Genomic DNA, 16,339 nt, shown 5'->3' with positions numbered 1-16,339 from the left:
CTCCCTGAGGCAAAGAAAATGGAAAGGGACCTTCCCCCACTCCCTTTTTCTTTGAGCATTTACCTTAGAAAATTGTAAGCTCCTTCTCTGCCTCTTTGAAATGTACGTAAATCTTTTTAAAAACTAGGTAAGCCTCTTGCCAACTTCAGAATCCAGGAATGTTTCCTCAAGGACCAGGGAGCCATCTCTTTGAAATGTAATCATCCAGAAAGACAGGGCTCCTCTCTCTCAGTGTGCTGGGAGGAGGGAAGCAACCCTACCTCCTGCCATAAAGACAGGAGAAATTTACTTTTCCTTTGGATAAAGGAAACTAGCAAACACAGATGGTCATCCCGGTTACCAGGTGAATTTAGGATGAACTACGTGTGGCACGTAGCACTGTCAAGGCCTCTTACCTGAGGACTGGTTGTCCTTTTCTTGAGAGCACGTACGTACCAGCTCATATCTGCTTGGCTCTATAAAAAGGTGACTTTTCTTTCTGTGTCTGTAATCTCTCAGCGGATTGCCGGTGATGCGATCACAGTCTGGTTTAATGCCTGTTCCTTAATGAAGCTGTTTTCTTTCTCTCCTCTCTTTGTGGAGAGATTTTTTGGGTTGGCAGGATGTTTTTGTTTTTCCCTTGTGGTTTTTTTATGCTCAAAATTGTTTGTATTGAATACTTACTACATCTGTGATATTATGCCATGGAATTAATATAAGAATTAAATCCATCTGAATGCTATTTTGTTGCCTTGGATTTAAAAAAAAAACAAATTGGAATGAAATATCAGGAAGGGGTAATTCTGGAGTATTCTGGATAGTCTTTAACACACTTGATTAAGTAATGTGGGCCTTGGTTTCTCCATCTGAAAAATAACGATTATGTAACTCATGTATTAATCCATTACAGGTTTTGGAAGATGTTTAAACATCCTTTCAATATGTCCCAAAGTACAGTAAACATCTGACTTAACCACACAGCTGTGTCTCCAGGCCCTCGTGTCGCTGATAAAGCTTTTCTCAGATATAGTGACTACTTCTTTTGAAACTACGGCTCTTCTGTCAAGAAGGGGAAAAAGGAAAACACACAAGTTCAGGACTTTTCCAGTGATTTCCAAGTAGTCAGGAGACAAAGAAATGGGTCCTTTGATGACATTGGTCTAAAGCCACCACCCTACCTCATCCACACTATCTATTATATTTCTACCAGCAACATATGCAGAGATTTGCTCATTGGGACTATTCAGTTTATTTTTTTTAACTACACAATGTAATTTAAATCCTAGAAATAAACACTTCCTATACTTTCACTTACATTTAAAGAATGCCATAACAATGAATAATGGCCTCAGAACACAGATCAACAGTACTTTTTATTGTGTTAAATCTTTGTCAACCCCAAATTCAAATTGGGTCATGCTAAGATAACCACGAGCAAGAGGAACGAGAGAGAGGCTGCCTGGTACCTCGACCCCGGCGTTAACACGCACGGGTAGACCTATTAGAATAGACATCGTACAGACCTTACTACGCATATTTTGTCATTTACACCACTAAAACTGAGACTAATTTTAGCAATTTAGTGTTTACCACTAAGCACACAAGAAACCCTCAAATTCCTAAGATCCTAAGCCCTGAACAATTGAAAGTATAGATTCGGAATCAAACAGATGTGGCTTTAAAACCAGGCTAGACCGTTAATGAACAGTGTGACCTCGCTCAGGTTGTGCGCACCACAGCAGTTTCCTCAGCTGAACACGAGCGACGGTTAAATGAGATAATACCCTCAGGAGAGAGGAGCTGTTGGATACTGTTACATCCTTCTATCCAGCGCCGTCATTCAAAGCTATCAGAGTTCTTTGCTTTGTCGTTGCCAGTATCTCAGTTTATGACCTCGGTAATTCGTTGTTGTTGTCTTAAAAAAGAAAGAAAACAGGAGAAGTTGGCAAAACGCTCTCACAAATTATTGTGCAACCAAAAGCCAGTAAAACCGCCCGACTTCCAACTAAGGAACAGGTTCTCCAGCTGGTCCCTTTAAGAAAGCAGAGCTGAGCCCGCCACGCAGCCAAAAATAAAATAAGAACCCAACTGCAGCTCATTCCTATCAGAGACTTATTGCTTTCAAGCCAATTTATCATTCTGTGTACAAATCAGCAGTGCGACAGCATGTTTCAAATTAATTAAAAGACGTTCCTTTGCGTCCAAGGTGTAATCAAGACGATTTACTTCCAGACGTAATCAAGAAACTATGTAAAGGAAGATTAACCATATGAGGAACGTTTTCATGTGTGAAGTTAATTGATTTTCATATCTGTTTTTATGTTTCAAATGAGGATTCTAAAAGACTGGGTTTTCCAAAATATCTCAACGAGCAGAGTTTTGAAATTCTTCTTCAAAGGAGATCACACTTTCTACCAAATAGAGCTCCCAGGCTATCGGGGAAGGTGCTATGAGCCTGCAGCAGCTACATTTAGAGTCCCTGGAAGTCTTGGCCAGAATTCCTACTGATACTCAGACAACGGCAAAGAGAATCACAGAAACACGTTCGTTCTTTCTCCCAGTAAAGCTTGGAGCTGTGTGTTTTAGCAGTCCAGGTGAGCACGAGATCATTAGCAGCTCTTAGAAAGGGAGCACAGTGGGGAGGAAACACTGCTGGCCATGTTTGTTCATCTCCAAGTCTCTAGAAAAAAACCATTCACCTGCAATATTGCCTTCCATAAAGAGGATTGGTGCCTCTGCTGACAGCCAAGCAAGAGCCTTATTTAGACAGTAGACACAGTTGCTTCCGCTGCAAACGGGGATTCTGAAGGTTTCCCTGGGCCCAGATCTCTGTGCTAGCATTTCCACAGCCCCTTAAATTCACTCCTGAGTCACTCCAGTTTCATGAAGCCCCCTCTGAGGTGGAAATAATGCAGGAGGGTGACATTATGGTGCCATGAGCGGTCGTCACCCCGATTACCCAATATCTTCACCATTACAGATCCGTTCATCATATACTGCCCTACACTGCCGTGGAGTCCACGTATTGAAAGATCTTGCCAAGCAAACTAATAGCATTTATTAACAATCCTTTCCCCCTCCCCCTTTTTTTTTAATTAATGAAGAATGTAGGAAATGACAATTTAAGCTCTGGTCAGCACAGGGCTACCAGCATCACTGCAGTAAGTTGATATAATCCCAACCAAAAGTCAGAGTGGTTCAGAGCCCAGACTCTGCAGCCAGAGTACCTGCCACTTACCAGCTGTATGACTTTGGGTAAGTTACATGACCTCTCTGTGCGTCCATTTTCTCATTTGTAATATGCTAGTAATAATAGTACCTACCCATATGCTTGTTGGAGAGCCTAAATGAGTTAACATATTTAAAGACTACGACAGGGTCTGAAGTATAATAAATGCTCATTTATGCTAGCTCTATTTTTTTTAACAGCTTTATTTCTAGAAATAACTCCAGGAAATATTTCTAGAAACTTCTGTCCATGGATGTCGGGACTTAAGTGAAAGACTTTACGTGAAGGCCTTTTAAAATTTCATCTTGTTTTCACGTGGCCCACAATTCAGGTCTCACCACCGTAGCTCATCGTAGCTTTAATACCAGCCTTCTGTACCAGGTGAAGTGAAAATAAAAGTATCTGTAATAGCCTTCATGTGTCAGTAACACTCATGTTAATCATTGAAACCCTAGATCTTTTAAAATTACTGTTTCTTCTTTCATAAAGTGTCGCCAGGAAGTGCCTATTGTTTCCATTTCCTCCATTTTATTTGGAAACTCAAGGTATGAGCCTTTGTCTGATTGAAGCCAAGCTCTTTGCGGAGCAGGAGGTAATGGAGGGGCAGGAGAAGTCAACGGGATCTATCAGATTTCTGGGGGGAATAGGTCAAAAAGCCCGAATTGCCAACCGTATTGCTAGGCCCCGATGAAATGAAGAACGCAGTAGTCTCCGCATAAGAAAGCCACTCTGAAAATGGCAGTGGCCCAATCTTTCCGGTGCTGAAAGGGATACCTACCCAGGGGCTGGAGTGCTGGACTGTGCCATCCCCAGGCCACCAGCGCTAGGACACTGTTCCCAAGTGCCGACCCCGTAGACAGACACCCCCTCCCCCCACCACTTTCCAACACTGGCTCCGTGTTAGGCAGTTACTCTGCGGCTTGAGGTCCTCATTTGTAAAGTAGAGAGAACGCCTGTACCTACCTTACAGGCTGTATAAGGATTAAATGAGTGACTGTCTGGGAAGCTCCTGGAACAGCGCCTGCCACAGACCACGTGTTACATAAACCTAAACTATCAGCTTGATTTCAAAAATGCAGGTTGCTAAGCTTCCTCCCCTCCTAGTGAATCTCAGATCTTCCCAGGAGACTGACGTGCAGCAGCTTGGGCACCACAGACGGACTCCTTGAGATCATCACGTGGAGGTCTCACTAACCTATCTCCAAATGGCCCAGGAACAGAAATTTGAGATAGTCTGATGGATCCAGACCAGCAGGTCTCAGCTGGGCACACTTGTCAATTTCTGGAGGCACCTTTGTTCGTCACAGTTGGCGGAGGTGGGCTACTGGCACCTAGTGAGGAGCCAGAGATGCTGCTAGACATCCTACAATGCACAGGACAGTCCCCACAACAAAGAATTATCGGGCCCAAAATGTCACTGGAGCTAAGATTTGAGAAACTCTGATCTGGACCGGTGCTTCTCACACCTTCACGTGCAGACACATCCTGGGCGATCGTGTTAGTGTGCGTGCTGACTCAGCACATCGAGGGGGAGGCCCGAGTGCCTGCTTTTCCGACAAGAAGGAGCTTGTTAGCATAACATCAGGCTCCACCCCAGATCTGGTCGATCAGAATCTGCATTTTAACAAGTTCTCTAGGGGATTTCATGCACATTCAATTTTGAGAAAATTGCTCTAGAAAATCCAGTAAGGTTCATGCTAATCCACAGAAGAAACAGCTATTTTTCAGAAGTACTGATGGAGAGGAAGACGGGACATTATTCTCGAGGCAATTTTTCTTCATTTAAATGTGATGGAGAGCTGTAGAGATTTCATTAGATGAGTCCCCGTGTTAGATTATTCAGACATTCAGAGCAGACCTTAGTGTTCCTGGGTCAAACCCAGCAAAATCTTAGGGGTGTTCTGGGAAACAGGACAGGAAGGGGAAAGGAGGAGAGGGAAGGAGAGAGGAAGGGAAGAAGGGGAGAAGGGAGGAAGGAAAAAGAAAGAGAGAAAAAAGGGATGGAGGGGAGGCAGGAAGGACAAAGAAAAGAAAAAGAGACAGTAAAGTTTGGGAAATGTTCCACACAAGGTTAAGCGAACGGATCTTTCTTTACTACAGGACTTCTCAGAGACTTTAATGTTCTAACATGCAATTTGAAATTCCAGAAGGAGATACTTCCAACATTTGACCATGGGATCTTTTTATGATAGAGCGTCTCAAGGCCTTAATATTCTAAGGGAGTCACCTTTGGAAACGCCAGTCTAAGTAAACCGTTCTCTTTACCGGCGCTGTGAAAGGACTGTCATGCTTACATCTTTCCCGACTACTCAACCTCTAGGCACTTAGTATTTCCTAGGAACCAGAAAAGGCATTCATAAATAAAAAGAGCGGCTACCTAGCAGCTGGCCCGTTGCCGAGTGGTTAAGTTCGTGTGCTCCGCTGCGGCGGCCCAGGGTTTACTGGTTTGAATCCTGGGCACGGACACGGCACCACTCATCAGGCCATGCTGAGGCGGCGTCCCACATAGCAGAGCCAGAAGGACCTACAACTAGAATATACAACTATCTACTGGGGGGCTTTGGGGAGAAGAAAAACAAAGAGCAGCTACCATTTTTACCAGTCACGGTGCTAGATACTTGATATGCATTTTCTCTGGTCCTCACAACAACCCTGCAAGGCAGGAATTAATCCAGTTAATGCCTTAGAAAAATAAGACACGGAGAAGCTGAGAAATTGGCCCAAACTCCCCCTCTTGGTGAGCCTGATGCTCTCACCCAGCTCCGTTGGATGGAATGTTGTATTCATGGCGCAGGACTAAGAAACCAAGAGCCTCCCACCAGACTCAAACCCTGGCTACGGACATCCATCCTCCCTGAAGACCCGCCTTCCTCCGCTAGCACATGGCTTGGCCTCTGTCTTGATTTCTAACCTGCGTCTCCATCACCCTCATTTGCTTGCCTTTAACATTTCTGCTTTGCATAATCACAACATCGCGACTCTAGTTAATAACACCACATCGCATATTTGAAAGTTGCTAAGAGAGTAGATCCAAAAAGTTCTCATCACAAGAAAAACAAATTTTGCAACTATGTATGGTGATGAACGTTGTCTAGACTTGTGGTGATCATTTAGCAATACATACAAATATTGAGTCATTATGCTGTACACCTGAAACTAATATAATGTATGTCAATTATACCCCAATAAAAAAATACAGTGAGATGGGATAAAATAAAATTTTTAAAAAAAGTTTCCACTTTGCTCAGTGTGCTCTGCTGTGAGGAAATTTCTCAGACACGCCTACCTCCCTCTTCCCACAGATGAGGCCCTGGGATGGAGACCTCGGAGCTCAGGTCACCCTCAGATTTCCCGGATGTGTTACGTCACCACTTCTAGTTCCCTGCGTGGGAGGAGGTCCACCCAGCAGATAAAGGCGTTGGCGGACCAACAGCTCCTGCCTCAGGTGTCCCCTGGCCCCATTCGGTATCTAGCAAACTCTGGAGATTCGGCCTCTGTGGTCACGTTGGAGTAACAGGTGGTCCTCACACTGGACTTGAATGGGCAGCCTACCCTGTCTCTTGCTCCACTGCATTCATTACCCCCTCCCCTCATCAGATAGACATGCTCCTACAACCACCCACTATTGAGTAATCATTTTGTGCCGGGCACCGTGCTCAGTGCTTACACATATCATCCCTTTTGACCCCCGCAACACCGTGAAGTAAGTAATATTACCCCATTTGAAGGCGAGTAAATTAAGCCCATAGAGGGTACAATCGTTACACAGTCACTCAACTAATATGTGCTGAACTCAAACCCTGCTCTTCCTGACCCCGAAACTCATTCTCCTCCCCGCTAAGCCCTGAAGACCCTCAGTAAAACAGATGCTCATAAAATCCTGCTGGAGGTGGCTGAAGAGGAGGTGTAGACCAATTATGCGTGTTGCTTGGTTTCCTCCTGAGAGGCACCTAGTGAAGGGCTCTTGGCAAATATTTCCAGTGACAAACGTGCCAACTTAGGAAAGCTGCCAGAGCGCGCAAGTGGCTTTTTCCAGCCCAAGTTTACAACTAAGCAGAACTTTGGTTTATGTCAAAACAAGAGGCTACAAATGGGCGCACAAGCTCCAGTTTCACAGAGGTGTGGGTCTGTGAAGAAAGTTGATCCAAATGACAACACTGAAAAATGAGCATTGTGAAAAACCGTCCACCACGTCGGCTCGGTTTGTGGTGGGAAAGATCAGCAAGTGCCCTTTATCCTCGGCTCCGGGACCCTCTGGGAACTGTCCCCTCCAAAGGCATCTTCAGGGTACCGGTTAATTCACCGGCCCAATGAGGGAATGGCACTAAAAATCCCGGAAGTGCCTTCCCGCTCCAAACTTCATGGCTTTCTGAAATGGCACAGCCAGTGTCAAATCACCCATTGGGAGTGGCTTCCAGAACATTCCGTGGAAGGAGACACAGATAAAAGTGGTCGTCTCCACACATAGGTTTTCAGTCGCCTATTCAAGCTGAGTTTCATGGTTCCCCACTAGGTAGACTCCTGGAACTCCTCCACCTGCTTCTTGTTTCCGCTTTTCAGATACCCAAGGAGTCACACCCGCCAGGAGAGCCTTGGACGCCCCACGACCGACCTGTGACTGGAACAAGCCAAGGAAGCAAAGAGCAAGAACCAGCTCTGTTTCCCACCAGTGCCTTTGGCCTGTCATGTGATGTCACCACGTGCATTCTTCTCATTTGGAAAAGCAGTAGCATCGCCTACTGTCCTCAACCAGGGCTTCTCAAACTATTGGGAGTGAAAAACTAGTTTTGTTTGTTTGCTTAATTCTCAGTCTATCTCTGATGGATATTTTATAAAATAATATAAGCAAATTACTAGAAAAAGGAAATGCTTCTTGGATGTCACAGCAATTTCAAAGTGCGATCAAAGTTTCTAAATGTTTACTCTTCATTTCCAAAGGTACGTTTCTGTGGACCTGTAACAACAGTTCGTAACAAACAGTTGGCAGAACCACACAGGACTGCAGGCCACACTGAGTGGTATTGCCCTAAATGCCTTCTCAATTCAATTCCAGACATTTATTAGGCAATTTCTATGTCTACGCTAGGTGCTGTGGGCACCAACGATATTTAGATGACTGGCTTAAAACCTCTTTCAGATGCTGAGATGAATGAGGCTGGGCTATTGCAAACTCATTATTAAATAATGCATAGGTTTTCATTTGAAAAGAGGGAAGAAAGCATGTGGCCTTAGAAATATCATATCTAAGTCAGAAATGACGTTTAATAGAGAATGAAATCTCCTATAATATCATACAATGTTATGTTTGGAAGTTCCAGGCAAATCCCCCCCTTCAACACATTTTTTCTTTATCTTGGCTTTAACCCTTGGAGGTAGGAAGGGAAGCCTGTGAAGCAGAGACTGAGGATTCGGCCCCAACTCCTCACCTGCCTCGTCCTCCCATGTCTCAGCCCTCGTTGAGTCGCATCTGCTCTATCACCAAAACAGGTCTGAATCCCTCACGCCTCTCTGCCTCCACTGCTGACACCCAAGCCACGCCACCATCACCTCCCACCTGGATTACTGCAACACTAGCCACTTAACTAGTCTCCCCGCTTCTTCTCTTGACCCCAACTCAACCCCATCAAGCAGTTATCTCTTAAAATATAAAGCACATCAAAGGCTTAAAAAATAACCCAATGGCTTCCCATGGCACTGGGACTGGAATCCAACTCTCTACGGTGGCCTCCAGTGTCACACAGTCTCCAGATCCCCCCGCCTGCCTGACCTCATCCCCACCAACGTTTGCCTTCCCTCATTACATTCCAGCCACACGGACTTCCTTATGTTCCTCTGTCACCAAGCTTGTTCCCACCTTAGGGTCTTAAACCTAGCTATTGGCTCACCCAGGAACATTCTTTCTCCAGGTCATTGCAAGCCTGGCTCCATCTTGCCATTCCAGCGTCAGCTTACCTGTCACCTCATTGGTAAGTGTTTCCTATAGCACCTAACTGCTCTCTTTCACTTTCCCCACTCGTGTTCATTGCAGCATTTATCAGTAATACGTGATTTGGCCTGTTCTGCTATAACTCCGTGTGCTGGTGCCGTGTGCACCATAAGCACCCAATACGTACTCATTGTCTGAGGAAAACTTCCAGCACCTTCCAGGAGTTTGTGCTTAGTTACTACTTAGTATGAAAAATAAGTAATTCACTTTAAAAAAAAAAAAAGTGCAATAAAAGAAGCTGAGGGATTTGTTTGCTGACTTACTTGGGATTTAATTACATGGAGGATTTTGATGAAAAGAAGGAGAAATATTGTAGTACATTATGGCACTAATGTGTGGGAGTTTTCATTGTTTACCCCTGTCTCCCTCCTAGGGTTTTATTAACGAGCCCGCTATCTTGTACGTGACACTGTGTTACAATGAGTCCCATTTGGTTGTGGGTCAAGAGAAAATAGCACAGTGTAATTTAAAGGAAATGATGTTTGCTTGGTGAATGGCAGCCTCATTTAACACTTGCTTCTCTTCTCAGGCACTGTAGCTGTGCGCACCCCAAGATGAGCAGACCCAGCCTCCCTCCCCTCTAGCTTATGCGAGGAGGGAGACGAGCCAGCAGTCTAATGAGACCCCTGAAAAAGCAAGAATCAAGGTGGCCCCTCAAACCGGCGCACGTCGCAAAACTCCCCACCCTGCCTGGCAGCCTTTGAACAATTGAGGGTCTTTTGACAGCCACCTCTGATTTTCTGAAAAGCTGGGCAGGTATTCACCACCTGGTTACTTCTCAGAAGCAGCTCCATGGGCCAAAGCAGGGCACCGGATCCCAGAGAGGTGACATCTCCTTCAACAGCCAGCCTTCAAAAGGTGGGCAGCACCTTACGCCCACCTGTGTTAACTGTCAGCTGCCCACAACAGAGAGCACAGCGGTGGGAATGCCCCTGTCATCTCCGGCTTTCATCGCTGTGGTGGAGACAAGCTGCTCTTGTGGGCTGAGAGGAATGGATTTCAAGGGTTTCTTCGCCTTTGATGTCAACCCCTCCCCACCGCAAGATGAACATGTGCCATCTGTGGTGCAGCAAAGTGTCTAACACGACAGTGGGACAGGCCAGGGAAATAGATGCATACACAGGCATTTGCCATTGGTGCTACATAATTGGCATGAGCCATCTCCCTAAAAGAGCCTTGAGCTCAGCTTCTAGAAAGTCTATTTGCTTCTCCTCTTAGCTGTAGAAAGTCGATACTTTATTTGAAGTCATAGGTCTAGCCAGTATATTTCTATTTCACCACTGGGGTCCCTAGGATTTTGCATTGACTTCTCTTCCCTGTGTCAAAATTTGCCTCTCTGCCATGTTATCGAATATTTATTCATTTTTTTCCTTCTCTTACATCTCAATAAGATGGTGCTGAATATGTGGCTGACACTGAATTGATACTTGGTATTTTCTTAATACTTTCTTTTTTGATCAATTATTGTTTAAAATATAACAACTATCAGTTTCGGGGAAAATGACCATGTGAGCACACTTTTTGCAAAATGTATTTTCTCGTTCTAAACTATTGTGATAGGATTGGAGTGGTTATTTATTTGATATATAGCATAGTAGAGCTTAATTTCAGTACAGTGAGAAGTGGTCACTTTGGGTACCATCTGTGTAAACCTCTTTGTGATCCTTGCAAATTGAGGACAATCACTAAATAAGATAGAATAGACTCGTCAGGCTGACAAACACAGACACTATTATGTAAGTGAAGAAATTTTCCAGAAATACTATGACCAAGCTTTTACAGTCCCTGACGTGGAAGGGACTCACACGTTCTTATTGTTTTTGAACACAGAAGCATCTCAAGTCCGACACCCAAGCCCTCATCTGCAGCTTGCGTGTATTCTTCTTCTCGTTTGTCTTGAATTGAAATCCCTTCTTCCGAGTTCTGTGCACCTGCACGTGAGCAGCCAGGTGTGCAGCTGTTTGAACAGCAAACAACAACTGGCACGTCTCTCTCTGTCACACCCAGCCTGGGTGGATCAGAGGAGCGGGGACAGATGCTACAGACAAAGCCCCCAGGCCAGAGTGATAAAAAGGAATCAAGCTGAATAAAGACAAAGGCCGTGTGTTTTGTCCCTGAGAAACGTTAGTGAACTCAACTTCAGCAGCACAGACTAACGAATCTGTGGAACTTAGTCACATTTGAAAATAAGCCGGATTCAATGCAAAATTATCTAAATGCATAGACACATGAATTAGATATCATATGTATGGAGAGAGAGAGTCATCAGAGATCATTAGAGTCAATGCATCAGTTACAGGATGACACTATAACCAAAACATTTAAAGAAAGGCATCAAGTATTCTTCAGGAACTAAAGTCTTGTCAGGAACCAGTTGACCTTTATTTTCCAAAGCTAAGGCCTCTGCGAATCCAAGACATTAACCTTCTTAAACCTGAAGGATTTAGGAAATCATTTTTGCAAAAACATCTGATCCCGTGGTTTAAAAAAAAAAAGTCCCAATCTGTGTATGATTCAAATACTTTCCAGGTTTTCCCATCTTTGTGAGGATTAAAAAAAAAAAGATGAGAATAATTAGTGGGTTTTTCTGCCTGGTTGTTAAACACCCTAATTACTTCAAGCGCCATTACCGCCACTTGCGCATAAGCCATCCTTTGAAAATACTTTTCAATCTAAACGAAAATTGATGCTAATTTCTTCTGAGAATATAGCCAATATTAACACAATTTGGAGAGTTATTGGATTTCCTTTTTTAATCTTAACAGGGATGTCAATATTCTAAGTGCACGCAATGGAGATAATCTACTACCATCTGAAGTGGAACCAGCACCAACAAAAAAACTCTTCAGAAAGACTGCGCAATTTTATAGACATGAAAAGTACTACAATTATGTATCATGTGCCATAACCTTTATTACTGACTTTCCATTATTTTGATACTAAAATGTCTTCCTTTATTCCTTCATGCAAAATTTACTTACATTAGAATTATATTATTGGGTCTGTTTTCCTTCCAACTTTTGTACTGCATAGAATTACTTTTTCTGATTGTTATCTCAATACATCAACATTGTGGCGTAGTTTGTGCAGACAATCTGCATTAGTTTCTTCACCATAAATTCAATGGGTTAATAAATCAGGACATTAATTATTTGTTTCTATAACAAAATGTAACAGAGAAACCAGACACTAGGTAAATATTAGTTGAATGAATAAATCATAATGTGGTCCATTTTTGTGGCACTCAGTCTGGATTTTGTAAGTAAATGAAGCCAGTGATGAGAACCATGACGTGCCAGTGCCAGTGTGTACTAAAGCTGCAAGAATGAGTGAGATTTGGTGCTTGCCCTTGGAGTTGGGGGCAAAACAAGGACACAAATAATACACGGCAGAACAGGATAAGGACCAACAGTGTTCAAAATGATATCAAGGTTCTGGGGAAGATGAAATTATACCTGGTTGGGAGAATCAGAAAGGCTTCATGAAGGAGGTAACCCCTGGGGCACATCTTAAAGGATGAGTAGAAATTCAGTGGGCAGAAATAAAGGGTGACCATCCAGAAAGAAAGAACAATAAAAGAAAAGCGTGAAGGTGGAAGGCAACGCCCGGGAGCCTCGGAGTCAGTTTCATCTGTATCTGGGGGTGCATGGGAATAGGTACGGGAGAATGCCAAATTGAGAAGTTTTTAATAATTCAGTAGACAATGAGCAGCTAGTGGTAGCTTTGAAACAAGACAGCAACATGAAGATTAATTTGAAGCAATGTGTAAAGCAAGCTAGAATTGAGAGAATAGAGGCGTTTAGAGACGAACTGGGAGGTAAGAAGGCATCCAGAAGGAGATAAGTAAAAATGAAGGCCTAAATGATGGCAAGAGGGATACAGACGAGAGATTGGAGCCAAAAGGTAGTGCAGAGGCCAAAGTAACAGACGCTGGCAACCAATGTGGTGCCAAAAACAGACAGAGGAACATGAGGAAGAGAAAAAGAAGCTGCTTTAGAGGATGAGGTGCCTAATGCTTTCATGTACACACCAAAGGCAACCCAGCCAGAGACCCACACCCTGATGCATCTCTCCCCTCTCCCAGTGTCAGGAACCACTTCCCTAGCCACCACCCGGCCACACCTGAGGCTTTCTACAACACGATAGGAAGACTCAAGACGCTCTTGATGTCTCGCTCCATTTCCTGTTGCTCACGCATTCAACAGAGTAAACACAAGGGCTTACCATCAAGAGGAACTGTGCTCATCAGCATCAAAGATAAGACACTATCTCCATCCTCACAGTCCTAATAATCTTGACCCGATGCAACTCTGGCAGAGCAGGATGTGTCTTCTAGGTGTTTGTCTTTTTGTTGTTGTTTTTCATGGAAATGGCTTTACTCTTTGGTGAATCTAAAAATATATAAAATTCAAAAAGAAAATAATACATTGCAATAAAAAATGGGGAAGAGAAAGTTGAGAAAAATCTCAGAAAATACAGCAAAAAGAGAGAAAATAGCAAAGCAGAGAGGACAGAAACATTAGAGTGGCAAGCTAAGAGGTTCAACATCTGAAAAGTGGACATTCTATGAAGAAAGAAAAGAGGAAATGGAAGGAAGATAATCATCAAAAAATAATTCGACAATATCCCAGAACTAAGGACGTAGGTTTCCAGACTAAAAGGCTACTGAGTGCCCAGTACAAAGGATGCAAATAGACCTGCGCCAACGCATATCATCATAAATCTTCAGAATACTGGGGATAATGAGATTGTGTAAACTTCCAGAGAAAACAGTGGAAAGGCCCTCCCGGATCCAGCCCTGCTCCCCCTCCAGGCCCCTCTCCCCAGCACAGTACAGCCCAGCTCCCTGCAAATGTGAGTCAGACTATGTCCCTCCTCTGCTTAAACCCTCTTGCAGCTTACACCGCACTCAGCATAAATAAATATCTAAAGAAAACAGGGGAATCAGGCTTTAAGACCACCTCTAAGGTCTGATGACTCATGATCATTAACATTTTTGAATTAATAACAAAAGATTCTGCTTTACAGGCAGCTTTGTTGTTAGCCCATGGACTTGATAGCTTTCAGCATGAAAGCAGCAGGCAGCTGCTGACAGGCAGCTGGTGTGGTTCCCTGACCAGGAAACAAACCCAGGCCATGGCGTGACAGCGCCGAATCTTAACCACTAGACCCCTGGGGCTGGCTGACAGACAGCTACCAAAGTGGAATTGTTCTGCTTCCTACCTCACTCTTCAGGTCTTCTTTTCTTTTCCCTTGCCAGTTTTCCTTTAATCACAAGTCCACACTTTTTAGTGCAGAATGTTGGAAATATCAGTATGGTATCCCGCGCATTGCTCCTGAATAGGATTTTTAACGTAACGAGTCATAACAGGGTTTCCAAAGAGTGTTGAGAAGTGGGTAAAGTTCCCACGTGAAGCAAGATTCTCTCAATTCTCCAGGGGGCTATGGTGCGGAGGAGGAACGTGAACACGGAACAGCTCTGTCCAATCAGGCCAGGCTTCCCCAGTTTGCAACGGCCATTGGATTATCCTGCGTCTAGGAAGTGAGAACTTACACATGCCTTGAACATAAAAGGTGCTCGACTTATGTCTGACCAAACCGAGCTTCAGGTTCTTCAAACTAATCAGCTTATACTTTTAGGTTAGATTCAGTCAGTATTTATTGAACACCTACTTTCTGCTACGCCCATTGCAGGTGTTGGAGATGCAGCCAGGAAAGGACAGGTGAGGTCCACTCCCTCTTGCAGCCCACGTTCCAATGGGAGAGTCAGATATAAACCAGACAAGGTAGGGCAATGGGATGCACAGCAATGGATGGAGGCTCTGAGAAGGGATTACTGTACGTAAGGGGTCAGACAGAGACGGGAAGATACACTTCACCTGAGCGAATCATGAGAGGGAGCCAGCCACATGAAGGCCAGGGAAGACCAGGCAGAAAGAACAAGAGTAAAGGCCCAGAGGCGGAAAGAGGTGGAGTGTTTGAAAAATGAAAAAAAGTGTGAACTGGTCAGAACATAATAAAAAATGAGGAAGAAGGTACAAGATGGGAGAGGTGAGTAGGGGTCATATTACGTAAGGGCTGGGTCGGCCGTGTGAAGAGTTTGGATTTCTCTTCCTACATATGGAGAAATATATTTCTAGAAAATTCTCGGCCAGATTGTCTGTTTTGTATCATTTCCCATGCTATTGTATTCACTTACCAACACCTTCCAAGAAACAAGCAAATGAAATGAGAATTTATTCTTTAAACAAAATTTTTTCGTCTTTCATATTTTAATTCAACTGTTCAGTCACCTAGCACATAAGGAAAATTTTTTTTTTTTTTTTTAATGAGGATACAGTTCTATCTCATTCACGGGAGAAGAAAAGAGAATTCTTGATGAAGGAATGGAGGAAATTCACTCTGCGGCCTGACTCCTTTTTCTCCGTCTGGGCCACCCCACGTAAGAGGGATCCTGAAGGAAGACGATTGCTCAGCGCGTGTCAGGCTGGACCAGCTGGGACCGTGTTGCAGACTCGGAGGGAAGTTTTCTCCACTCAAGCTGGTTTGTGTTGCAACGGCCACCGTATTTCAAGATACTTTTAACATTTTCATTTTGGGGTATACGTGCAGGTGTTTCTCCTTTTCTTCTGCTCTTCATGAATCTCACCTCTGACGCCACTTCCTCATCCGGGTAAGCATTCTCCACCCATAGAAGCGCAGGCTTCTTCTAAAGGCACTTGATTAGGGTTTGCTAGCCAACGTAAACAAAGTATGTCCAGCAATTCAAGGGATCCAGAAAGCTGGTCCTGGGGGGGTATTTGCCAGGTAGGGCAAGGCTAACAGTACAAGTGAGATGAAACCATTTCATTCAACGGCTTTAAGGGACCCATTTCCCAGAGTCAATTTTGCTGTAAGGCACAACTGCCTCGAATAAGGCAGGAATCAAAAATTGCCAAAGGACAGAAGCCAAAACAGAGTGCACCAACTCTACAGATAGAATGCTCTCCAGTAACACTCACCTGCCGTCTACCCTGCCCTGTTAATGAAATACTCCATGACAACGTAATTATTTTTAAACACAAAAAAAGATTGTTTTGTTTCTTCTATTATAAAATGATTTTAGTCCATAAAAAGGAGATATCTCAAAAATGGTGAAGTCTTTT

At 43.9% G+C, this 16,339-nt stretch overlaps 1 long non-coding RNA gene across 1 annotated transcript; it reads right to left on the bottom strand.

Moving 5' to 3' along the window:
• Window positions 1-1,214: 1,214 nt before the first annotated feature.
• On the bottom strand, window positions 1,215-14,630 carry LOC139074451 (uncharacterized). Its single transcript, XR_011524072.1, has 3 exons — window positions 14,418-14,630; window positions 13,419-13,585; window positions 1,215-1,894 (listed from the first exon to the last, which is right to left on the bottom strand). It is a non-coding gene; the product is annotated as an uncharacterized lncRNA (long non-coding RNA).
• Between the last annotated feature and the right edge of the window lie 1,709 nt (window positions 14,631-16,339).

Source organism: Equus przewalskii, chromosome 11, assembly GCF_037783145.1.
Source record: "Equus przewalskii isolate Varuska chromosome 11, EquPr2, whole genome shotgun sequence".
NCBI classification, from domain to species: domain Eukaryota; kingdom Metazoa; phylum Chordata; class Mammalia; order Perissodactyla; family Equidae; genus Equus; species Equus przewalskii.
This window is presented reverse-complemented; position numbering and strand designations above follow the sequence as displayed.